General features: G+C 35.6%; 3 long non-coding RNA genes across 3 annotated transcripts; 1 reads left to right on the top strand and 2 right to left on the bottom strand.

The window, feature by feature from the left end:
* Nucleotides 1-2,898: 2,898 nt before the first annotated feature.
* On the bottom strand, nucleotides 2,899-5,131 carry LOC138133079 (uncharacterized). The gene is made up of 3 exons (XR_011160243.1): nucleotides 4,985-5,131; nucleotides 4,842-4,935; nucleotides 2,899-4,792 (listed from the first exon to the last, which is right to left on the bottom strand). It is a non-coding gene; the product is annotated as an uncharacterized lncRNA (long non-coding RNA).
* Nucleotides 5,132-5,382: 251 nt separating this feature from the next.
* Nucleotides 5,383-6,112, top strand: LOC138133080 (uncharacterized). Its single transcript, XR_011160244.1, has 2 exons — nucleotides 5,383-5,473; nucleotides 5,540-6,112. It is a non-coding gene; the product is annotated as an uncharacterized lncRNA (long non-coding RNA).
* A 10,778-nt stretch (nucleotides 6,113-16,890) lies between these two features.
* On the bottom strand, nucleotides 16,891-18,162 carry LOC138133707 (uncharacterized). Its single transcript, XR_011160493.1, has 3 exons — nucleotides 17,559-18,162; nucleotides 17,081-17,503; nucleotides 16,891-17,023 (listed from the first exon to the last, which is right to left on the bottom strand). It is a non-coding gene; the product is annotated as an uncharacterized lncRNA (long non-coding RNA).
* Between the last annotated feature and the right edge of the window lie 9,734 nt (nucleotides 18,163-27,896).

The following is a 27,896-nucleotide window of genomic DNA, read 5'->3' as shown; positions in this document are numbered from 1 at the left end:
ATCAAATTCCGAGTCAGATTTTCCTAATGAAATTATTAAAGGAAAAACGCTTTCAAATGAAAGATTTCACATTAATTTTGCCCAATCTTCCGAAATAAGTTCTTCACAATATTTACAAAAATATTGGCAAATTTCAGGAGTACATTTCAAAATAGACTCAAGCCATAAATTCACAACTCTAACGCGAAGTTATAATAGGTCTTACAAAACCCCTGTGCCATTTCAATTGGGTCATTGTTTCTTCCTTCACTATCCGTGTTACATTTTTTTCTTGTACTCACCTACGATTCAATTTATACACAAAAAAAAAACTTGACTTCATTGTAACTTACTGAAAATATGTTCTGCAGTCTAATAGGGGAAACCGGGGCAATGGGGCCACCAGGGGCTATAAGGCCACCCTTATATTTTAAAAACCGCGTTCTTATTTCCTTCAAAATAGGGTGCTGCCATCGTCTAGAAGGAAGAATAAGTTGTATAGCAAAAATCGTCGTTGTGGTGACGTCAGTTGGTGTTTTATAAAATAAAAAGCCAAAGCGTGAGTTTTGATCTAACCTTAGGTGTAAATAAAAGTAAGTATAAAAATAATTTAAATAAAGATATTGCTATGAAAATTTTTGTGTTTAATATAAGATTATTATAACACAGTTTAGTATGTATTTGATTGTCTTATTGAATATTACAGATTATATTTTTTAAATGTTTTTAAGAGTCAAATAATGGGGCAATAAGACCACCCACAAAACAAAGTGGTTTATGTGCGTTTTTCCTTTTTTCAGATGATTCTCCATTATAAAAGAACCACCGATAAGGATCATGATGGTGAAAATTGCATTATTTGTGGTGACTATGGTAAAGGTCGCGAGACTTGGTTCAGGTGCACCATATGCGGGAAATGGGCGCATAAAGACAGTACTGGGGCAGATACACTTAATGTTTATATGTGTGATTTTTGTAATAATGAATAATAATCAAAGATAACAACATTTTTTAATTCCAATTCTAATTCTAATTGGTTTTGGGGTAATCAGGCCAGGCGTGGTCTCAATACCCCAGACCCTGGGGTAATGAGACCATCTGTAAGGTTGAGTTATTTTCATTATAAATCTCAAAATTTTAAAAATTGTCCTTATCTCTGGATTCAGGTTGATAAGAAATATGTTAAAGTTTAACTTTGTCTGATAATGATAAACAAACTCACCCAAATAAAAATAATATTCATGCTTTCCCTTAAGGTGGCCCTATTCCCCCGGTCTCCCCTACAAACACCATCAATATGTTTTAAAGTCGCTTAATTATGATTACGGTAAATTCGGCAACATGTTACATTCATTTTGATAGGTAGGCACTTTAGTGGCAGCAGAGATGACAGAGATCAAACATGTATCCAACGTTAAAAAATGAAATCATAGCCTCCCCTTATGCCAAAACATCGTGAATGGTATAGTGAGCGGTAAGAGTATGGAATAAATTTCTTAAAAATTAAACAAAATTTTTTTCAAAAAAATCTTTGAACAGGTCAATTTTAGTTTATAAAAATACATATTTTAATACAAAATAAAATTACAAGCAGTCATTTGTTTTCGAGTTATGACGTCATCGATCCTTTTTTTAAATGGAAACCCCCTATTTTTTCTTCATTCTGATATCCCTTTTAATTGTCTAAACGCCAGTATAAAAATTTTGTTACTTTACATAAGGAAATTTTTGAGAAAAAAAAAATAATGTTGGAAAAAATAATTTTATAACGAACAAAAACAATCAAAAACTGTGTTAGTCAGTACTTAAAATTATGGAATTAAATGTTTGAATTGCCATCCCCCAGCTTGTTGACAATAAGCAAGTTTATGAAGAAATTCCCCCTGTTTTAGTTTTATCCCAGCACCCAATCAAAATTAAAATTTCTATACGTTGTGTTTTTGTTAAATGAGTCATTTTCGAAAACGTTTTGTAAAACAAATAACACATACGAATGAAATTGACAGTAACATTTGACTATTTGATTTACCTACTTGATTTTTTGACTTGTTTTTGTTCGTTATCTATACCGGGACATTTTTTTTAACTCTGAACATAGGCCATTCTTATTCCCTATGTTCAATTTTAAAAAGTACAGATCAATGCATTGTGAGTTGCTATGCAACCAACTATACCGAACACCAGAGATTTTGAAATAATGTTAAAAATTGTTCCAATTGATGGAATTGGTCTATCATGTGTTACATTGTAAATGTCACGCACGTTTGTAATGCTCTGATTGGCATAGAATAACTGCATTATGTGTATTTTTTCTTCAAACAACTTGACCATTTTGTTAAACTGTCAAGTACTTATTTTCGTTACATTGGTTACGTGATTCCATACATGCAGTGACCTGTGTTTTTTAAAACTGAACATAGGGAATAAGTATGTTCAGTGTTAAAAAAATGTCCCGGTATATTAATCCGTGAAAGGAAACCTTTGTACCCCTTTTTAAGCAAATTGAGCACACGGAGGGTTGTGAGATTTGGCATAGTTAAAGTTTATGTGTAGAAGGAGTGCAGAAAGATAAAATGTATGTATAATATACAGGGCGTCCTCAAAAAAAGAGACAAATCCATAGCTCCCTTATTTATCGAAGGATTTTAATTATCTATACACCAAATTAAATGGTTGTGAATAAGCTATAAAATGGAGTACTAAATTCACGTAAAACCCTTCAAGGTTAAACTGTCAAAATATTTTTTTCAAATACGGACGCATACTTTTTTTTACTAATTCTGATGGAGATTTTTATTCTGAAAACAACAATGTATGACATGTGTAACCTCATATGTATAAGAAAAAAATTTAAAAAAATAACGCTACATTTTGAAACAAATGACGAGCACCAAGCGAGAAGCTATCAAAATTCATTGCGTTACAATGTAATAAATTAACCAAATGAAGTTAGTTGGAAAAACAAATGACAAATGTGTAATAACATTTGGGATTGCACGTACAGAGCGCAGTTTAAGCATCGACGATAGTAGCATTTTTTGTTTTGTTTTTTGTTTGTGGGTAAGTAAGTGTACACTTGTGAATGCGGAATGGGTGATTTGTAATTGATTTAATCCCCCCGCAGTGAAATCAACTCCAAGAGGGAGTTTATTTAGATTATTCATAAAAAAAAAGCTCTTCAGAGTGAAATACAAAATTCTTTGACTATTAGTGGTTTGCCACCACATAAGTTAGTATTGAAAGTTAATTGCACGTTTCACCGATCAGAAACTTAAATACAAAGGAAGCATTAGTCTATGGAATAAGAACACGCATCAAGTTTATGCATCGCAATGCTATTGATTGCGAAGTTTTAACTGGAACCGAACGCAATAAGAGAATTTTGATTTCACGTATAAATTTAACATATTCAGGTACCTACTATTTTACCATTTAATTTTCAAAGAAGTCAATTTTCAATTATAGCTACGTTTGCGATGACAATAAATAAGTCTCAAAAACAAACATTCGAAAAAATTGCAATTTTACTGTGGCAGCCAGTTTTCAATTGTACGTCGCAGCAAGTAGCGTTCGATCATCATTCAATGGTTTGAGATTTTATATTTCCGAATATAACGGCCAAGGGCATTTAGCAAACGATGAAATTTTATTTTAAGTTCAATGGACTATGACCAAAAGTTGGCCAGTGACAGCTCCGGGCTCTCAGGGGGTTTTTCAGGGCAGAGGGCGTGGGTTCGGAAAATAAAAATGGGCGCCAGGCAGCTATTGCTTTGAGCTGGTTGTTAAGCTTGTCCAGCTGCCGGGACAAGTGCTCAGTGCTCCCTTATACTTCGGAGACAGTACAGAAATAACAAAAAAACTTAGTCCCTTTGAATTAAATAATTGATTTATTCAACTTGAGGGTTCACAATCCAGGAAATGAGATTCGCTTATTTAGATGTGTTCTGGTCCGAGGAATTGGCCAACGTTACTATACGTAATTTTGTTAATTGAAAATTTCGGACCAGTTCACATTAATGATCTTACTCAACTGTCTTACTCTGGTCTTATTAAGAAAGCTTTCCCTTACAGGTGACCTTGTAAATTATTGTTGTGAATAAACTTAAAATTAATACAACTCCGATGTAAAAAGGAAGGAAAGAATTTGTTTCCTATTTAAAACAAGAAAAGGAAAACACAGCCTTCTGCTTTTGTAAGTTTACAACGTTAACTTAACTTCAATTTCTTTTGTAAAGAATGTCTGGCGGTGACCCTGACATTGTAATTTTATAAAAGAGTCAATAAAAAACTGCGGTCGGAAAAGTTCCGAAAATTCGACTTGGCTATTTGAAACTTGCAAACTTTCCGAAAGTAGAAGATCTGCTATAAGTGAATAAAATGTGAAATTTGTGAAATCTGAAATGTTGAACTATGAAATTTTATAAATTTGAGACGGTTCTAAACGTTGAGAAGCTGGAAATTTGAGGCGCATATGTTTCCGCAATAAAGTTGTGGCGACTTTAATGGTAATGTGGTGTGTCCTCGATTGCGTCCTTTCGACTTGCGGCGTGACCTTGACGATATTCTTTTGTCCTTCCGAAACGGTACCCAATGAAACGATGCGTGGTCCGACGACCTTAATGAATCGGTATGCGGTCTGGCAATGACCATTCTAACAAACGATGTTCCCTGCGAACGATCGCCCCTGCGAACGATGTGGCGACGAATCACCCTCAAAACGATGTGGCTCTCGACCACCCTAACGAACGATAACTGGTCCGGCTGACCCTAAAGAACAATGATTCTGGCGAAGAATCACCCTCAGGAACGACCCCTAACGAATTGACGTTAGTGTTGCGAAACTCAAACGATTCGGTAATTACCTTTCCGCTGAAAGGGGTTGCTTCACGATAATTCGAAGGAGGACTTTCCGGTTCTCCTTCGCGGTACGGTACGGTAATCTGGCTCGAACTACCCCTAATAGACGAAAATTAGTGAAGTGAATTCGCTAATGAAGGATAATTACCTCTATCTCGCTAGATGACGAGGGGTTTCTCGACCACGGCAAAACGGTAAACGGTAGCGGTACGATACGATAATTTTCGGGCTCCTCGATGGCCCCGAAGGCTGGCAGCGCCGGACGATAAGCACCATGGCGTTCGGCAATCCACCCACAGGGATGATTGCGGATCCCGAACGCCACGCACGTGATTCGCAGCTCGCGACTTGCGGCACCTGCCGCCCGCTCGGCTCTCGCCGACCGAGTCCTCTAATTTCCGCTCGCGATCGGTTTTTTTGGCTACCCCCGGCTCTAGGAGATCAACCCGAAAGATCTGGACCTTATTCCGTTGGGCGATAAGGCGTCCCGGTAATTGTACTGACCGCGCATCCCGATGACTACTTCCGGCGATACTACACTTGCGCGCTAAATGACAGATGGTCGATCATGGCGCCGGTTTGTTTACGTTGGACATCACCGATCGGAAAATTCAGATGTTGAAGCGGTAATGTGTCGGTGAGTCCACGCGTAATTCACGAAAGGTGGTTCTTCCAAAATTTGATCCCAAAACGACATCCGCAGATGATCCCGATGCGCTTGGGACTCGCCGAGATTTGACTACGCTTGCGACACCAGGCGCGGCATCACAGCGTAATCCCGACGTGTCCCCACAAAACGGACCACAAGCGAACGACGGTACTGAACTGGAAGAACCACGACATGGCTGGCACCAGGACTCTAAAAAATGGACTCTAAATGAAACGCGACAGGAAAAAACGAAAACCGAAAGTGAAACTGAAAGCGAAACTGAAAGAAAACTGAAAGTGAACCGATCAACAAAAAATGAACCCTGACCCGATAAACTCAAAATGAATTGACTGACGGCACAAACAAACTGAATTATTTCGAAATGAGCGTCCCGAAAAAGGTTACGGCAGGGTAGGCGCGTCGCGACGTCATGTGCCATGCGTTGTGTTGCTTGTTCCTGATCTTCGAACAGCGATCTTATTGTCCCGCGAGCATAAGTAGGACCTCTTGGCCTCCTACTCCGGCCAAAACGAATAGTGGCACTTTGACCTGCTACAGGACATTTAATTTTTTTAACCGCCCGGTTTTTTTGTTTCAATAAAAAATATAGGTATAAAAAATACGAAACACGTCTTTATTTAATTTTTTGTATTAATATTTTATTTCAACTGTAGGCAAATGCTAATGCTATGATGCGAGTGCGAGAAAGATAACTCTCGCAGAGAGAGACAGTACACAAAAGTAATAATAATACTGATACTAATCAAATCACCAATCAATATAACACATCTGACATCAGACTTGATGCAGTGTCAGGATGTCGTAATTTAGTAATTGTCAATAGATGAAATAATTGGGTGAACATTACGTTAACAATGGTGTCGTGGCGGCTTGAGTCGTGGATCGAGGTGATCGTGGTCTGCACATCTATCACAGGCTTACCTCCTGTAAAATAATAAAATGGGGTGGTGAGTAACCAGTTCGCTGAAAGTGTTGTGCGAGCACAACCAACACATATTTACAATAATGAATCACACACACCTTAAATATGGTACCATCGCAACGTCAACTCCTAATACCTTTGGTGATTGTCAAATATTATTACATATTCATTGAGCTCTAGTACTTTAGGTCATTATCAATTAACATTAACTAATTGAGCTCTGTCCAGGGTTAGGGGAAAGACTAGGGTTCACACAGAACCCTCTAGGACTCAGTCCTCAACTCAATAAACAACTGTAATCAAACGAGGCGCCCTGATAACACTCAGCGACCCTCAATCAATTGTGATCACCATCGCGACGAAGGTGTGCAATGAGTACAAGTACTCGCTCCGCCCGATACACAGATGAGCAGCCCTGATAACACTCAGCGACTCACTCAATCTGTCTCACATCCACTGGCAGCTCCCCGGTCTCTGCCAGTCCAATAGATCACAATCAATTTCACACCACTAGCAGCTCCACGGTCTCTGCTAGTGTACAGTTGCCGGAAACAAAGGAAGGGTGGACAGTCTAATTAATTAGCTCGACATGTCGGGGCTCAATCATATCAAAGTTAGGAATCTCATCAACTGTCATTACAACTCTAATCAAATTAACAACATGATTACCCTCAATGGTGAAAATAACATTATCTCAATTAATTATAACTCACGAGCAGTCCTGATCTCAGTCAGCGACTCTCAATTAACTATTAATCACGAGCAGTCTTGATCTCAGTCAGCGACTCTCAATTAATTATTATTATTAATCACGAGCGGTCCTGATCTCAGTCAGCAACCCTCAATTACTTGTAGATCACGGGCAGTCCTGACCCCAGTCAGCTACCCCCAATTAATTATAAAACATTTAAGACTCACAATCCTAATTGTATTTAATTATGGCCATGATCGTTATCAAAATGAATTATTAAACTAGGTAAACTCACCACAACACCAACAGAAACAGGTCACTCAGTGATACACTCACCTTATTGAATATTTTTACACCACAACAACTTCTGCAGGAAAATCGGGTTCAAAATAACGACAGCGATCGAGTTTTGTGCTGCACGACCGTTTACTCCGAACTTACTAACGCTTCCCTAACAAAGAATTCTAATCAGTATCAATCACGTAACGTGTAGCGTCTTAAAACTATGAACCAAAAAAGGAAACAAAAACGGAAAAATCACGGCCACACATTGCGCCGTCCTACACAACTTTATATAATTTGATAAAGATCGGCAAATTAACCGTGTAGCCTTGGCGAAACCTAGCCAGTACAGCAATAAAAAACCTAACGAAATGTCAAAAAACGCGTTATTGTTTTTTAAATATGGCATAGCCAAACTATAACTATATAAAATTAGTGCATAATGACGTATTTGTAAACGCTCGCAGCTGACGTAATAGAACAAAATTCAAAAAAATTATAGGTATGCGATAATTATAGAGGTATACTCTTTGATAAAAAAAAAAAACTTCACTAACATTCAAACTTAAAAATTTAATTAAAACGGTCGAATTTCGACCGCTGGGCGACCTCTAGTAAAATTAATTTTTTCCAACTTTATTTTTTTTTTTCTCAAAAATTTCCTTATGTAAGATAACAACATTTTTATACTGTCATTTAGACAATTAAAGGGGCTATCAGAATCAAGAAAAAAAATAAGGGGTTTCCATTTAAAAAAAGTATCGATGACGTCATCACTCGAAAACAAATGACTGCTTGGAATTTTCTTTGGTACTAAAACATGTATTTTTATAAACTAAAATTGACATGTCCAAAGTTTTTTTTGAAAAAAAATTTGTTTAATTTTTAAGGAATTTATTCCATACTTTTGCCGCTCACTGTATAATATAGTGAAATTTTTTTAATAAACAATTGTCAATGTCAAAATGAAGTAAAAAACCCTACTGTACCACTCTAAAATTTGGTCATATGGACCAGCTGTATAACAATTTGACACCAAATCATGGTTAAGGTTATGTTCACTTCACTTCCCGTACCTTTCTTCCGTGAATTCATTTTCAAAACAAATTTAATGAGAAATCAGGAGAAACCTTTTCGAATTTGAAATAATCTCTCGCTCGTTAGGGCGCAGGCTCAGTTACATAAAAAAATGTTGACACTCAATGTGACCAATCGTATTATCATGAAAATCACAGTCTGGCTCATCATACCACGTTTTGACAATTGTTTATTAAAAAAATTCAACTATAGGTTATAATTCAACCGAACCCTACTCCGAGGTTATTACATTTTTTAAACAACTGAACGCACTAGGAACAATAATCGTAAAATTTTAATTGAAATGAAACATACATATTTGTAGGGCAGTTCTGGGTAAATTATTATTAACTAAATTAATGACGAAATTGACAACAATGCGAAACGTCATATTATGACAGGACCTGACGCCAATCTAACAAAAAAATATCTTGGCCTGCTGCGTGTTTAAAGTAATCCTGAACGGCTAATACCAACACTTTGACAGCTGATTTAAATAAAAAAATAGACTGTACACTTTGGTGTCTATAAGGCCGTCTCTACTTGAAATTTTTGACATTTCAAATCGGTCCCAATTCGCGTACATTAACTGTCCGCTCATTAAAACTCTGTTTTGATATTTAAACAGATTAAAATTTAAATAAAATTTTTGGAGTAAAATTTGTCATTTTCTCAAAATAATTGTTATGTAAGGTACCATTTTTTTCATTTATCGTTTAGGTACTAGGAAGCTCTATCAGAAAGAGAAGAAAAAAGTGGGGAATACATTTGATGAATTACACGCCTTGCACATACATAGTTACCTAAGTAATAATCTATCTACTTATCTGTCCATAACAAATGAAGGAGAGGAAAATGTAGGCTAAATTGATAAATAGGAAATTATAGTAATTAAATACCACAATTGCACTAAAAAATTTTAATTGTATTAAAAAAATACATGGATTTTAGTTCTTACATCTTATTTAGATTAAAGAAAATTAAATGAACAGAAAAGGATTACCTATACGTATAGAACAAAACAGTAGACCAGCTCTGATGACGAATTTAATAAGGATGTAATAGTAAATATTAATTTTTCTACTGGAGTTTGGAAAACTTTAACATTGCGTTACTAATTTGAGTTAGGAAAAGTAAAACATTTCCTACGAAGGTCGGAAATAATATTTCAACACTAAAAATTCAATTTTAGTCGTTTCCTGGGATACGTAACGTAAAAAGTGGTATTTGATTGAGAGAAAAGCTTAAACACCTTCACAATTTTTCATTAATAAATTGTTTCTCTATGTTAACGAAAGCAGAACAATTTTGATTTCGCTTTTTAATTTAGAAATAATTAATAAAATATCCAAATTTTTGTGTATTTTCCAAACTCCAGTAGAAAAAATCATGTGTGCAATACGTAGGCAATCCATTTTTTTCCGTACACGTACACGCCTAATACGGAAAAAATTGAATTTCCTAACTTATTGCACAAATAGCTATTCCATTAATGGAGTAAATAGCTAATTATGATTGTCCATATAAGAATAAGAATCAACACAATCTTGAAAACTAGTTATTAAACTTTTACCTTTACCTTCATTAATGGAAACATATTGGTCCCCACAACTTGTGAGCTTGCTCACATAAAGTTGTAGTCTAGTTATGTCAGCTCGAGCGGTGTACTCAATCCGGCTTGTCACTTGACTAATGGTCCTGCCAATACTAGATATAACATTATTTAAACAGGTAGTATCACTTTTTCCACAAACGACAATTTGCTTCTCGTGATCATAGATGAATTTTAAATGATATGTAGCCAATGCGGTGCTCGCTGAGTAAATGTCAGTTATTGGAGCGTCGATTAGTTGTTCAACACAGCCTATTAGACCTTCCACATTTTCTGGTCCTAAATTTTTAATTAAATTTTCAAAATGATCAACACATACACTTATGTCAGCTCCTGCTTGTTCCGCCGATTGTACAATTGCTTCATACTGAGACACATATTCATCACTTTTTGTTGTTATTACTTCTGAACCATTTGCTCTAGTTGTAATAATTGTAGAATCTATTACTTGTGAAGCATTTGTATAGATACCAAAAGCATTTGTAAGACCTGTGCTTACAGCTTCCCTTAATTGATTGAGGGCTGCTTCAGCATCATCGATCGCGTCTAATGGAGTAATCGCAGTCCTGCCACGCTACATTAATATATGAAATTAAAAATTATTTCAAAAATGTTAAATTACGCTTACCTCAACTGTCACCAACACCCCAAATATAAATATAAAAATATTCTTAAACATTGTCTCGTATTCAGATATTGCAGTAATGAATATGTTCAAGTGAAATTATATTTATACAAGTGATTGCTAACTAATCTCCAATCTATTCAATGAGCTTTGATCGATCGACCAAATATAGAATATTATTTGCGAAATATGATTATGATCGGTATTATTCACGAAATTGTTTACGGCATAATCTATACAGGGTGGGGCATCGTATACGTGCACGCGAGAAATCGCGACTTCTAATTAAATAAAATTGTCGAAATTTTATATACCTAACTAATTATTAATAAGGTATATTTGAGAATTTAAACAAAATTTTTGTTAATAAATAAGGCCGTAACAGTTTTATTAGTTTTCTGAAATTAACTGTTAATTTACCTATAAAGTTTTTACACTAAATGAATCTGTATCTGCTAGCGCATCAAACCCTGTCCACTCACAAAGTCGAATACAGTCAATTAACATTGTGCATTGTGCCATTATTTCTATACATCAATAATATACTGATCGAAAAAACTTAGGGATGTTGCTAAATATTTAAGTTAAACTTTATCAAAATGCGTGAGTAAGTTTTTTTAAGAACAATTATTGAAATGTTTTTTTAATAAACGTTTTCACACATATAGTGAGTTTTGACTTATGTCAAACTTTTACTCTTCTTGGGATACGTTATAAATTATATTATCAATATCCCTAACTTTTTTCGATAATAATAATAATAATTAATAATATTAATAATATTTAATAATAATAAAGTGATTAACAGTTTAAGCAGTTTTTATCATAAAAAGGAACAACTTTTCTCTCTGCCATTTTGGCGAAAAACGTTGCGTAGTGGCTTAAAAAAATAGGAAAGATTTTCCTAAAACCGTTCATATCTCCAAAACTAAGCTACCTAAAAACGTGAAACAACCAGATTCTTACGAAGTGGATTTTTTGCGTTAAAACACGTTTTCTGGATGAAAATGGACGTTTTTTTCATATTAGCGCTGATCTCAATTAGCCATTGCAGTGGCGTAGGGTTATATTAGTGAAAAATCTCTCCAATTTTTTTTGGAATTAAACATCGTTTTTCGGCAAAATAGTAGATAGAAAAGTTGTTCCTTTTGACGAGTTCTATTACCAGTTGAAATTAATGTACTTATTTCTGTTACACGTTGTATCTAAATGTATGTATAATTGCCTATGTATGCTATGTTAGCTTTGATTCCATGGTTACATTAAAGCGACAAAAGCTCGGATCATCACTATACTACTAGGAAGATATAGTCCATTCATTTTAAATCTTGGGTAAAGTTGTAAACTCAAAACGCCGTAAATTACGAAAGCGGCAAGTTTTCATTGTGTGGGTACTGTAAAGTAGTAATCCCTCTGTTCACATAAAATTGGTACCACGTCGTACTTTCACCATCTTATCGACGAGCAAAAGAAAGAGACCTTAAAGTATCCGCAAATAAAAAAAATTAAAACACATTTTGCGATCAGTGACCAAAAAAATGTTAAGAGATTGTTGATTTTGTATTGGGAAATTTAGTATTTGAGAAATAAGATTACTAAATAAAGAAATAAGAGTAATTAATAAAGTATCCATTACATGTATACTTTAAAGTAAATTAATAAATAAAATAATAAAAGACTTAGGGCCGGTTTCACCAACGTGAGTTAAATTTAACTATAGATTAAAATATACGAAAACATTGTTATAACAATAGGTAACTAAAGTAACGAAGCATTTTAACCTACAGTTAACTTTAACTGGCGTTGGTGAAACCGGCCCTTACATAAACAAATAGAAAATTAATCGTCATCTGAATCAAATTCACTAGATGATTCACCAGTATTGACAACAAATATTCCAGCACATTAAGAATAATTTGTTCAGACTGATAAGTCAAATGACCCAAACCACCTGACATATTGAGTAAAATTAACGCACTGAATTCACTTTACACAACACAAGTTATTTCTTGAACGGTACAACTAAGACTGTAATTGTTTAGTGGCTTAGGGCCGGCCGGTCCTGTATTTTTAAAATTCTGGAAAACCCCATTATTATGTACTTTCTGTCTACGCTTGGGATGTCTTATTATTACCTGCACCCGTCGTATAGATAAGGTAAGCAGAACATATTTATAGTACCTAAAAACAAATGTTTTACCGACGAATGCAAATGTATGTTAAATAATGAGCCACCCAGAACACTCGATATTTGTCTCAAGAAAATCCGCGGATAAATTTAGCTACAAGAACGCAATGCCCTCAGAAATTTAATGTTTGGGATGGTATTTTTAATAATCAAATTATTGGGCGATTTTAGTAGTAAATTTAAACACAAACATATTTCGACATTTTGATAAATGTGAATAAAAATGTTTCTAATAACTTGACCATTTAACAAATGTTAAATTTAATCAATTTCTTAATGAAGTAGGTACATGAAATCACGCAAAAACTATTTTTCATGTTAAATTCCTATGGTCAGGTTTGGTAGTTGATACTCGGTATTGAACACAGTTTTAGATTCACTGAGTTTCGGACAAGTGTCAAAGCAGGCAAGTTTTATTACTAAACCCAAGATTTAAAATGAATGGACTATAGCGTATGAAATTCATGTTGCCTAGAAACAGTTTATAGCGAGCTATTTACTCTAGGAAAATATTACAAAAATCGCTCTCAGCACTTGTACGGTTGGCTTCAAAAAAACGGGAACTGTCAGAAAAAGTTCTGTCAGATTTTATTAAATTTTTATGGTTTGGAACGGCCTTTTAGAATTTAGGTTAAAAAACTGCACTTATGTGTCAGATATACTACTGTCAAACAGACACAAATTGACATAAATTGACAAATTAAATTTCCAATTCACATTAGGTCAAATTTCATTTCCCGTTTTTTTTGAAGCCGACTGTACGATATTTTTTTGAAATCAAGTGTACATGCATGGGTATATACAGGATGATTTATTATAGGTGTATTTATTTATTTATTCAAATCGGATAAAAAATAAGCAAGATACAGCAACAAAGGATTTTCGTCAGTCACCCGGTATATAACATAAAATGAATCACTGGATCACCTGTTTAAAGGATATTATTATATTGATTATTATCATTGATTATTGATTAATAAATTGTCAGAAAAAATACTTCTGATATACAATAGTTGTTGTATTAAAACATATAGGGCCAGTTTATAGAAAGAGAATTAAATATTTAATTCGAATTAAATTTTAATGGGCAATTAACCCATGAATCCGAAACTTCGATTGGTTCAATCTGATCACGTGTTCAGTTAATCTCGCACTTGATTAGGATTAACTTCATTTCGCTCATGTAAACTGGCCCTTAGAAGAATATATTCAAAGATGGCTAATCAGATAATCTTATCAAAAATCGTTTAAATTAAATACATATTTTTATATTAAATTCAGAATCTACAAGTGCAAATCAATTGTTAAATTTGATAATATTTTATCAATTTCCCAATAACAAATAATTTAAAAAATCAACAATATTTTAATTACAGTTTCAAAACAGTTAGATAATAAAAACCCTACCTTCAATCAAATGAAATATTCAATTTTATGAAATTTTAATAATATCTTAAAAAACGTTCCTTTCCGACTTATCGTTTCCTTTTTACACAGACGATTGAAGACGGAGTAATAACAGCGAATATATCGTTATATCGAATGTTCAATTGAAAAAATGGTAGTACACTAATTAGGATCAATTTATGAATTTTCTGGAACTAGCTGAACACAACGATCAAATCGCGTGTTAAATGTTGAAGAGCAAATTTTAAACGCAACGGAAGAGAATCCGTGATTAAGTACCAGACAATTGGCTAGGCAATTTAATGTGTCACAATGGGTTGTATCTAGGACCTTGCATGAACAGCTACTTTATCCTTATCATGTACAAAAAGTTCAAGGATTAAGTCCTACAGACTATGCAGTGTGTCGTAATTTTTGTAGATGGTTTTTTCTTGCTAGAGTGTTAAAGTTTCTCCAGCGAGAGATTGGTTGACATAAAAATCTCTAAATTCTACGTAGAGAAAGTAGTACCTAGCGCACGTAAAATTTGAAATATATCCTTCAAGCAGTAACTTTTTTGTCTTCAAATTATGCTCTAATTAATGTATTCTACTGAATTTTGTGCATGTCTGGGCCCAAGAAAATCGTCATGCAATCCAATTCCCAGCAGTGATTTTCTATCAACATTTGGGCAGAAATTTTTGATAATTTTCTAATTGGCTTTCATGAGCTGCCTACCCGATTGACTGGTGCTTCTTATTATCATTTTCTTCAAGATGATCTGCCTCTACTGTTAGATAATGCATTGGACAATATGCCATTAAATCGACGTCAAGAGCTGTGGTTTTTAAATGACGGTGTACCTCCACATTACAGCCGGCAGGTTAGAGACTTTCTGAAAAGGACATTATTGGTTATTAAAAATATATGTATATATATTATTATTATTATTATTTGGACAAGTTGACCAGCAGGATGTCCCAATTACAGGTCAACCAAGTAAAAGACAAAGCAAAAACAAAAAAAAAAACAAAACGAGCAACCACCAATCAGTCATTAAAAATCAACAGAACTATTCCAACCCATACCATGCAACTAGCATCCTATTGCAGGTCTCTAATGAGAGGGTTGAGATAGCACCTCTTAATAGCATTGATGCCACAACAAAACATGTAAACCATACCCTCAATTTTCTCATAATTGATCATCATCCGGACGACCGTCCAGTTCAGTCCAGGACATACCCTCGACGATGGATTGGAGGCAATGACTCCACCACGATCTCCGGATTGAAGTCCCCCGAATTTTTTGTGGGGATACATGAAGGCTTTAGTGTACGATAATCAACCTCCCCCTGACACAGTAGATGAAGTGCCTAACAGAATGGTGTCCGTCAATCGTGGTTGAGACGTGTTGAAGCTTGTATCCGCGCCAACGGCGGCCATTTTGAACATTTGTTGTGTAAGTGTACCCGCCATGGAATGCGAATATGTGGACTCCAGGTAAGTTAGTAATTGGAATCAGTGGTTTCCAACAGTTCTTCCGTAAGGGTTTTCCCTTTTATCCCGTTAACCGTTTGCCGGAGAGCAAAATGCCATAAGACTTCTTGATTCAGTTGTATGTACACTATCTTCACCTAAAGTATTGCAGGTTATACACCACTCACCCTGTATAGATCTGAATGAAGAAGTTTCTCGTTTTAATTTTTTTTTTTTTTTTAATTAAATTTATTTATGTTCGATTGTATTATAATTCATGATTTATGATATCGTTTATTGTCCACAAACTATCTGTTTATGGACTAGTCCACAAAGATAGCAAAACGGCTGCTTGTCAATTTTGGGTATTACTTCAAAATAAACGTCAAAATTTTCCTAATTTTATTAAAATCAGGAATGAATAGAATTAATAGAAAACTTTGCAGTCAAGATTCTTTAGCTTTTGCCGCAATTTCACTTACTATGCTCATTATTACAACTAGAAATAAAGATGATTTCAGTTCGCATTTCAAACACAAACACTGTTCGTTTTCAAATAAATAGTAATAAATAATTTCGTAACCACAGAAACAAAAACAGAACACTTGGAAATTATCGTAATTTTTATAATACATTCATTTTTGTTTTAGACCAGAGTAGGCTATTTTAATTTTTTTAAATGTTGGTATCGGGGCTATGTCAAAATAACAAAATCAAAATTGTTCGAACTGCCAGTGTCAAATTTGACATTATTATTAAGTATTAAGGTAAATTAGCTTTAAATTTGTGCAATATTTACATTTATCACTAAATACACACATTATTGAGTCCTCGAAACTATGTAGTTAATTGGAAAGTGATAATGCTTGGCTACATGGTCATGAATTTTGACAAGAAAGTGTAACCTCAAATATTATACATGATGTACAGAGTGATCAACAAGAAACCAAATCAAGAGTGCTACCTCATCTTTTATTTTATCGAAACGTACGTCGTATACTAATCAGACACTTTTATATAATTGCTGTGCACTCGTTTTGTTGGTTGCCTACCTCTCAAAAATCTATTATTAATTGCCTTTATAAATTGTTTGTAATTCATGAATAATGGATTTAAAAGGAAGTTATTATTAATTATTATTTATTACTGATTAAGGAAAAAACACACAGTTACATAAAATTCCTTCATAAGGCACGTAATCTTTGGTTACAAAATTTTAAGTCATTATTTTTCAGAATTCTTTGTTTTGTTGTTTTCTGTAAGAAAAGTGCTAAAGTTATTATTCTCACATTTTTGGTTAATTGAGAACTTACTCGTATCTTTTCTAGCAGTTTAATTAAAACATTTAAATTATTCCAAGGTCAAAAAATAAGTTTTCACAAAAACTGCTCCAAATGTTCTCCATTGTGATCCAGAAAGAGTCAAACTCGCCTCTCATATTTTCCAAAAACACTTATGAAGCTGTCAGGTGAAATGGACTGCCAAAATTCATTTATGGTGAAAATTTCTTTAAGGTAATGTGTGGGTTTTATTTCTTGCAACACACAAGGAAAACAAATTAATAGCCTCCTTCAAAATTTTTGCAATAAGTGCATTAACTCAATTTAATTTGCAGTCTTAAACGCCTTATGGAAGTTGAGGGATGTTCCTTGATAATTTGTCGAACATTTTGCACCATTTCTAAAATTTGAACTAAGGACTGACCTGACTTCTTCTTAATGATGGATTATGATTCACTAAAATTAGGCATTATAATTTTAAGACATTGATAAACTTGTTAATAACCAATACCATCAGGTTCAGACATTTGGCTTGAAATTCTTCAGTGTAAGGGGGTACAAAGTAAGGCCAGTCTTCACTTTCTTGTTTCACCCTCTTTCGAAAATAATCTAATAAAAATGCCTTCTCTTTAATGGTAAAACCCATTTTACAACTTATTCTGGGATAATTATTGCTTACAATTCCAATAAACGTCTGTAAATATTGCCGAAATCGAAGATTTGTTTTTTAGGTTAAATCACTTAAATTGTCAACAACAACAACCTTGAATTTTGAAATGTGACATTTAAACGAAACATCTCCGTACCAGTGGCGTCGCGTTTGGCAATAAAGCTGATAATTTACTTACTCTTACAAATGTAAAATGTTGCTCTTATTTATCTTATAAATTGTTTCCCTTATCTTATAATAATAATAAAATGCACAATTATAATTCCAACGTCTAAAATTCATGAGGTATGATTTATTATAAACTAGCGTTTGAGACCACAAATTGTCTACGGCCATGCTTTGAACGCTTATTTGCGTATGATTCTGCTACGACGTGACCGATAATTTGCAACGCTTGCTCTGATTTGGATTCTTGTTGATCACTCTGTATATTGTCATTCAGCCACAGTCTTACCATACAACTCCATCTATTAATTTTGTATCTAAAAGAAACTTAACTTCACAATCGAACATAAAGCTTTGTATGTAATTCGTACATAATTAGGCTTTGTGAACTTGCCCTATTTATTAGCCTCGCTCGCAAAGCGAGCTCTGCCATAAACTATAGGGCTCGTCCACAAAGACCTATATTATGTACTATCGCGGCCATCCAAAAGTGAACGTTTTTTTTTTATAGTTTGATATTTACTTTAAATCATAGGCGTCCTAAAATGTCAAAGTTTGACACTAGCGATAAAAAATTTATTGAAACTATTTTTTTTTAAATGTATCTCCGATACAGACAGCTAGGGCTATTGCAAAGCTAGAAGAAAATTGGTCGTTGGCTGCTGTGGCGAGAGAATTACATTGCAGTAAGGCTTGCATCTTCAATATAAAGAGGGGTTGGCAAGAAAACAGGCTTGAGAGGCCAATGCGAATAGGTGTTAGAAAGGTTTCTGTACTAAAGTTTACTTTCACTTTAATAATGTATTAATTACTTCTCAGTCTCATTTTTATTATTACAACTTTTTATTATTAAAATAGTAACGCCTGCTGCACGAACGCCAATGAATACAGCCTGATTTACGGGTCTATTTTGTAACTTATCGTTAAATAACTATCCGTCCGATAGTGATGCTCGTTAAGCATTGGTCGCTATTGAACTACAACGATTTCAGCATATTTGGTATTTCTTAAATCCTATCGTTATCATTATAATTCGATAGCCATCGTTATGGCAAAAGTTTACAATTTTAGGTTGGATAGTAGCACAACGGCCAACTTTATAGTACCTATATGTTCATGACAGTTCATGTACTTTTTATGTTTTTTACTGCCACTACCGCTCAAATGTTGAAAATGCAATAAGTAAATAACACTGATCACAATCAATAATAACAACTGATACGAAAGCGGCAAGAAAAGTTTGCGACTGTGTAAAGTTACAGCTTCCCCATTGTAGCTTGAGCTGTGAGAGTCGGATGCGCAGTGGTCTAACACTAATTTTGTCGCATTTCTTTGCTGCTTCCAGGGCCTCTTTATCGGACCTCTTTATTCAACTTTGCGCATCCCTCACAGCTCAAGCTACAATGGGCAAGCTGTATATAAAAACAATGCTCAAGCGTAAATGCAAGACGACTCAGCAACAGTATCAGCTCTATGTTGACGAATTAGAAAACAATATGTTCTTCAGGAATAATAAAAATATGTAATAAAAGTAAAAAAAAAAATAAAAACAAAAAAAAATCTGGGCCAAGTGTTTTACCATAATTTGTACAATTTCATAAAGGCTGTGGACTGAGACATTGCTTATTGCTTCCTACAGGCTACAGGCTTTTGGTAACTGCCATGAGCCATAAAACTCAGGGCTACTACAAATTTTAGGAATTTTTTGACTCTGCCGTTATCTACGTAAGGTAAAATTTCTAAAAACAAATCTTGTCCAGCCTCCCTACTAAGTCGCTAGTGTTTTCTGAAATTTTCTTTTGTTGTAAAGAACGGATCAGTTACATCTCTTAAATATTGATTTAACAATCGATCACGATCTCTATATTTTGTACCGATCAGTTAATAATAGTTTATAAGAACTCTTTTCCAATTCTACCACTACTCGTATCAATATGTCTCTGTTCATCGCTAGAAAAACTCGCAAGAGCAAGTTTTAATACGACAAATCAACACGAACGAAATATACTGGATAGTAAAAATGCATAAACTATTTAACGATGACAGCTTACGTCAATTTACGTTATTTAGCGAGAAGCAAAATTTACAAAATACTATTTGATCACTATATTCCGATTAATCACTAACTAACGGGGGATCCTTTAGTAATGATGATCGTTGAGAGTTACAAAATAGACCCGTTAATCTAACGAAAAATACGGAAATTTTCGCAAGCTATCGTTCACTTTTGGATGGCCGCGATTGTACTTATTACATAAATAGCTATTAGTAGAACTTCCTGTGCCTGTCTGACTTTTACTATCTACTATACGTATTACAGAATATAGCCTAAGGGAGTTCGTTTCGGCTCAGGGGCGCGAGGGTCCCGGGTTCAATTCCGACCCAGGGAGAAATTAAAAAAAAAAAGGCTATATTCTGTCTCGTGATTCGGAAGTCACGTTAAGCCATTGGTCCCGGTCTATTGAGTTGGTCATCATGTCCCTCATAGATTTGTAAAACCAGTCCTAGACTGTGTAACAAATTTTTAATTTTGAGTGTTCATTTAATGTTCCGGTCAAAGTTGATATTCAAGAGTCGATTGTGAACCAATCAGGTGTTCAAATCTTACATTTTTGCGTTGTTTGTGTTTTTACACGAGTGGTGTGTTCTCAATCGACTCTTCCACGCCAACTTTGATGAAAAATTTAAATGAACACCCGATAGTTCTGAAATTATAAAATATAAAACCTCTTTCTATTTTGCGTTTAGAATAAGTCTATTTTGTAATTTACCTCCATTTTGATTCTCTAATAGACATACACTGAACTCCAAAATTAACGCGTCACTTGAATTTTTACGGTTTTTTGAAGAGTTTTACTTTAAATAGAGGAGAAGCATAGATAATGCTACAAATGTAATTAAAATTTTCAGCCAATGTTTACAAAAATGAGCAAAAATATCGTTTTTGTTAATTTTGAAATTTACTAGAAAATAATTGTTTAATAGCAGTTGAAAAATTGAATCAGTATTGACATAAACCTTAATTTACTTTTAACATGGGTGATGTTAGGAACAACTTAGCATTTAAAAAGTCCGTGCAAGTGCTTTTGTTAGCTCAGAGTGAAAGGCGTCAGAGGATTATAGCATATCGCTTTGATTCGAGTTCTAAGAAGACGTCTGGAGACTGGACGACACACAAGGAGACCTGGACAAGGCCGAAAATGAATCACAACACCTCACCAGGACCAATACTTAAGATTAGCATTAGAGAAGGGTTTCTCACGGCTCTCCTATTTTTTTAAGATCGCATGTTAGACAATATGCACCCCGTCTGAGTAAAAATACAGTTAGAAAACGACTAAAGGAGGATCAGATACATCCAAGAAGACCAGCTACTGGACCCAAGTTAACTGCAGCCCTTCAGAGGGCCTGCTTAAACTTTGCATTAGAACATGTCAATTGGGTCGAACAAGATTGGCGCAGAGTTTTGGTCTTCGATGAATCCAGGTTCTGTCTATACGAGTCTGACGGGCAGGTAATAGTGTGTGGACGACCTGGTGAGCAATATGCGCAATGTAATTTCGTTACTAAAGAGAGCTTTGGAGGAGGGTCAATAATCGTATGGACGTTATGCGTATGCGTTAATTTTGGAGTTCAGTGTATTAACGAACGCGACGTCATCATCTGGGATGTCCTTATAGCCATTATTTCACGGAACGTTTCACGAAAATTTTTAGGTTGGCAAAGCTTGATCCGTCATGCGTGTCAGTTTAAATTACAAAATGTGCAAAGAATTATTTATCAGGATTTATCAGGCAACAAATTCGCGACCGTATTTTTGGCAATTTTACGTATTTCAGCTGGCGTACATGAAAGATTATCTTCCATATTCGTGTTTTGTGACAGAATTAGGATAAAACAAAAGGCGATTTTGAAGACTTGATCAAATTTTCACTTTTAAAATAAAGACATTACCAACCGCCGCAAAAATCCCTAAATCGAGGAAAGTAAAAAAATTTGTTTAAAAACGGCTTAAAAAGGGCAAATTACAAAAAATAGTATAAAAAAACTCGGTTCATAAGACCTTGAAGCACTCATTCTTTAAAATAACTCGTGGCTATGCCACTCGTTTTTTAATCTTGAATTCGTGCTTCAAGACTGGTCTTATGAAACTTGTCTTTTAATATACTATTCCAGCACCCAAATGCCGTCATTTGAGTGCTTTAATAGGTCATTGGCATGTTAGAATAGACTAATAAAATTTACTGTATTGATGTTGGTAGCGTGAAGTGTCAACTGACAGACGTCAAAAAATAAATCTCGTTGAGAACAAAGCAATTAATAAATAACAATGAACAAAACGATTAATTTTCATTCTGGGATTTGGACTTCTCCGACAGTAAATTTTCTAACGTCTTTTGTGCAATTTGCCTAATTTGCGGCGGCCTTAGTGATAAACTTTCTTCAGCATTTATTTTTTCACAGCCGGCTAAAATTATGCCACATAAAAAATGTCACCAACCACCGCAAAATTCCCTACATTTAAAATTTTAATTTTTTTATTTATAAAATGGTATGAAGCGGCAAAATAGAAAAAATAGTATAAAAGATTCGTTGCAGAAGGTCCTTCAAGCACTCATTTGTTCCTCAACTCGCCGCTATGCGGCTCGTTTCGGAATTTCAAATTCGTGCTTGAATAGATGCCTTCTGCAACTTATATTTTAATATACTATTCTAAACTAATACTTTCTGTATTTATTTATATTTTAATTAGCTGTGCAACATCAACTATCGTTGCATGTTTATTGTAATCTTGTATTACTTTTCATCGAAACCGTAATACTAAAAGTTTGTGTTCTTTTAATAATAAATAATAATTAGGTTTTTTATTCCGCAAGTAGTTTAACCTTGGTCGAAAACTTTAACTATAAAACTGAACTCAGATCATTACGGATGTAATAAATACGAGTGATTCATTGATTTCGTCTGCAGATGAGTTTTATCGTTCGTTGCTGTTACATATACATATTCAAAATGAATGACTATTTTTTTAATATTCGACTAGCGGGACAAGGTAAATTATTTTTTCTATTTTGCACCTTTAACACAGTCAAACGGATTTCGAAAAGGAGTTCTTTTCGATACCGGCTTCAGGAACATTTACTTAAATTTTTAATGTTGGCAGTGACTCCCAGTGATCACTACACTTCACGACACTTTAAATTCCAAACTTGCAATTGTTCGTCTAGTTACCAGTGTTATCAACCCTTCATATCTGCCAAATTAATTTTCCTAGCATTATGTTTTGAACTTTTTTTTTTTAATTTAAAATTTAAAATAGGGGCAAAATTGAAAAAATATTGTATTACACTCGTTTTACAAGCCATTTTGTCGCACTTGTTTGCTTCGTAGCACTCCTCGCTGCGCTCATCGTGCTCTAAAAAACGCGACAAAATGGGTGTCTTATAAAACTAATATCAATATAATAAATTAAATTACTATTTTATTTAAATCGTTTAGAAATAGAGTTCTAAATATGTGGTAAAATCATGTTATTTAGTTATTTATTCGAATTACCTAATAAAGCTGAGTTCATTTGCAAAGTAAGCTCTTGATACAAAAATGTAATACAGGATAGACAATTGAGACGCGTCCAGAAGGTCGTCGATTTCGATGACCAAAGACAAATAATGGGGGAACGAAATTAGTGATTAACAAGCGTAAGTGCAATAGTGCGAATTTCAATTAAATTGTCTGCAGTGTGAAGTTAATATTCATTTACTATTTATTGTTAATCAACAATAAATTAGTTGTTATGTATGGTTTCTCAAATCTATACTCAGAGTAAATGTGACATTGGTGTCAGGACAATGGCATCTAGGGAAACTTGGAACGGAAAAAAATTTCCGTACCATTCTAGTAAGTGACGAATGTCCCATTAGTCGAATTCGAGAGTTACAAGAAGCCAAACAAGAGAAATGGAGACCCTTCAAGAACAAATACAACTGTTGCTGCAGTAAAACGAAGAATAAATGAAAGTTTTCGAACAATCTCAAAAAGAAGAACACGGGAAACATCTTGAACAATTGGAAAAGCAACGTAAAAAAAATAAGAGCAAAAAGAAGAAAAAGAAGAACAACAGAAAATTCTAGAACAACAAGAAAAACGATAAGCAGACGAACAAAATAAACCTCTCGAACATGTACAAATATGTACTACCATAGATAAAATAGAAGTTTATGAATTAAGAAAGAAAGTCTACGAAATTAAATAAGACATAGAGAAGGAGTTTTATGATGTTCAAGAAGATGTTGAGAAATGAGTCTATGACGTTGAAGATGAGAAGAGAAAATGAAGTCCACTTGTTGTACACGACAGAAGTGAAAACTTCTATGACGCTCGTAATTAATTTTAAGTAGTAATATTATTACTAAACACCACAACGGCATCCATCTGTGAATTTACAATATTTGTCGTGTCTTTATCGTTTTTATATGTGGCTACTCCTGCAGCTCTGCGCTGACGTCGCTCAAACTTAGCAACACAATGAAAACACAATGAAAATTTTGAAGCTGACCGTTTTCCGCTCGCTCGGCTAAACTCGGTTCCCCGAACTTACTCTAATGAGCATTTCATCTTCGAGCGTGTGACCTGATGCGTGACTGTGAAACTAATTCACTGCCCGGGAATAATGTAGCGGTGCGCCTATAGTTATTTACAAATCAAGTGCGGGAAGACGATGTTTCCGCATGAGGGCATTTTTTAAAGCACGAGCGACGAAGGAGCGAGTGCCTTTAATTAATGCGCGAATGAACGGAAGATGTCTTCACGCAAGTGGTTCGTACAATATTTTTTGTACGAAAATTAAATAAATTTTTTTTGTTTTAATACATTAAACATAAACGAACATAAAACCAAGTAGACAGTGATCTTTGGTTATTGGAAACAATTGCTTCACTGGATTATTTTTTTTTATTATTATGATCAGCGATCGGGCAGAGGCAGAAGCCTGTTATGCCCGCGCTATTGGTATAGGCAGCTCTTAGCGTTATGGTCCATCTGGTCGTCTAGACTTTAAGAGACTGTCATATTTTGCTTTAAAGGAATCAGCGGTTTTACAGTTGACAATCTCTGGTGGAAGAGAATTCCATTGGTCAAAAATTCTATTTGTAAGAAAGTACTGACTTGCAGTTGTCACAAACCTGTCCTTCAATAGTTTCAAAGAGTGTCCACGTGTGCGACCCCCTTCGTGCAGAGTAAACAGATGCCTAATGGGGGATTGTTCAGAGGACAAGGCGCGAAAAACTACCAGGAGGTCACCTCTCACACGCCTAGCCGACAGACTCGGAATGCCCATCAAAGAAAGCCTGGCTGTATATTGGGGTCTGCTTCTGCCAAACGGCACTCTAGTTGCTCTCCGTTGAACCGACTCAAGCAATTGAATATGCCGCTGTAAAACAGGAGTCCAAACACAGTTCGCAAATTCCAAGACAGGCCTGACATATGTCTTGTACAGTTTCGCAAATATTGCTGGACTACTTTTGCGGAAGACTTTGTTTAGAAGGAACAGCATGGAGTTGGCCTTCTTAGTTATTTTTAGAATATGATTGGACCAAGACAAATCAAAGGAGACTGTAACACCCAGATCACGATAGTTGTCAAAACTGGCCAGTTCCTTGCCGTTGATGCGATATGTATGTTTAGGGTTAGTGTTACCTATGTGCAGTACGCCACATTTATCCGAGTTCAAGGGGAGTAACCAGTCACAGGACCAGTCATGAATGGCCAAGAGATCCTGCTCCAATGCCATACTTTGGTTGCTTATGTTGTATACTTTGATATCATCAGCATACATTGCAAAAGGCGATCTCAATATGCATCCAAGGTCAGCAGTATAGGCTATAAAAAGCAGGGGTCCCAGCACTGAACCCTGCGGCACCCCACTGTGTACCCTGACAGGGCGACTATATGACTCGCCCACCCTTACACAAAAAGTACGTTCGCTTAAGAAAGCGTTGATCCACGCCAAGAGATTTCCTGATATTCCCAGATGCTGTAGTTTGGAGATTAGCCGTCGCTTAGGAACCCGATCAAAAGCCTTGGAGAAATCCGAATACAGTACATCCACCGAGTTGCCCTTATCAACCTCCCTAGTCCAATCTGCCAGACAGGCAAGAAGGTTAGACTGGGTAGATTTACCTGGTAGAAAGCCATGTTGCTGCAATGGAATTAAATCACAGTCAAGAAGAAATCTAACCACCTGGTCGTAGATTATCGACTCCATCGCCTTGACCACTAGGGAAGTTAGACTAACAGGTCTATAATTTGCAGCGTCGAATTTGTCACCTTTTTTAAATATGGGACGCACTATTGCCGATCTCCAGTCCGGAGGTAGAACCCCGGACCTAAACGACTGCTTCATCAAAACAGACAAGGGGATACTGAGTTCGGCGGCACAGTTTGAGAGAACCTTGGCTGTGATAAGGTCCGGCCCTGGAGACTTAGACTCCTTCAATTTCCTGATTTTCTCGCGCACTACTGTTTCAAGAAAATCGATATCCGAGAGAAAAGTGGAATTGGGCGGGCCAGGGACAGCGGGGATCCGGTCCCGTGATTCTTTCGTAAAAACTTTAGAAAAAACATCGGCAAAAATGTCGGCGACAACATCGCTGTTGTCTGTCACGGAGCCAGTAATATCTCTGACCTGTGGAGTTCCCACTGGCCCCGACAGTTAAGTGCGAATGTGCTTGTGAAAGTGTTTGGTATCTCTGGAATTAGCAATACTCGCCTCATATCTAGTTCTAGCCTCCTTAATAGTGGTGGAAAGTTTATTAGAGAAAGCTCTATGGGTCTTATAATCAGCTTCAGCCCCAGTCCGCCTGAAGGTACGCCACAACGATCGTTTTTTCCTAATCAACTTTAGAATCTTGGAGTCGATCCAAGGCTTCTTTAATGATCTTTTAAAAGTTACTCTAGTAGTGTGCTGCGCAATCGTCTCTTGCAAAGTGGTTTTGAAAACTTTCCAGTTATGGGTCATAGAAGTATTATAAAGTAATAAATTCCAGTCAACAACTGATAGATGCTGATTTACCGCAGCCCATTCTACCACTGTTCTCTCAAATGAAACAGTCTTCAATCTGGGACAAGAATAGATCTGAAGCTCGATTCCCAGGGTCACGTGATCTGAGATCCCAATTGGACTCAGGTATTTTAAATTTGTGAGCGAATTATCATCTGAGGAAATGATTAAATCCAGAGTGGATGGTGTCTGATTGAGTCTGAACCTTGTGGGTTCCGATACAAGTTGACATAGGTGGCTGTTAATAATTAGATCAGCCATTAGTTGAGATGAGTTGCTGAATGGCCCGCTGGAGTCCAAAGGCCACAGCAAGTCCGGCATATTAAAATCACCGAAAATGAAAATCTTTTGTGATGTGTCCGCCAGACCTTTAATGAAATCAATCAAGATTTTGTCGTCACTGACAGACGACGAAGGTGGCCTGTATACGCAACCCAAAACAAATGATACAGTTTTGCTGTGCACCCCAAGAAACAGTGCTTCAATACCGCGGAAGTCCCCGGATATTGGTTGTATCTTAAAGTTGGTCAGAACTCTGTTCGCAAAGTACATACAAACACCACCACCCCTCCTGCCGAACCGATCCCTCCGGAATAGTGTGTAACCTCTTAGGGAGACCAAACTGTCGGGGATAGAAGATGAGAGCCACGTTTCGGTCAACAGAATGATGGACGGCTCGTCCCGACCCACAAAAGCACAAAAATCATCGTATTTTGCTAAAAGTGATGCGATGTTGGTGTAAGCTATACTACAGGATAAATAATTTGCGTCTGACGTGAATGTTGTTATGTTAAAATAATTGCCCTTACTAGAATTTACGGCTCGCCAACTATGGTACTCAAGTTCAGGTCATCGGCGCTCACCGAATCCTTAGACAATAAGGCTTTCCGGATTCGCCTCTGTATTTTTCGACACTTGTTTTTGATACTCTTGTGGGGGACCACGTTGTAAACATC

This window comes from Tenebrio molitor, chromosome 6, assembly GCF_963966145.1.
Source record: "Tenebrio molitor chromosome 6, icTenMoli1.1, whole genome shotgun sequence".
In the NCBI taxonomy this organism is placed as follows: Eukaryota; Metazoa; Arthropoda; class Insecta; order Coleoptera; family Tenebrionidae; genus Tenebrio; species Tenebrio molitor.
Note: the sequence above shows the minus strand (reverse complement) of the source record. Positions and strands in the feature narration are given on the sequence as shown.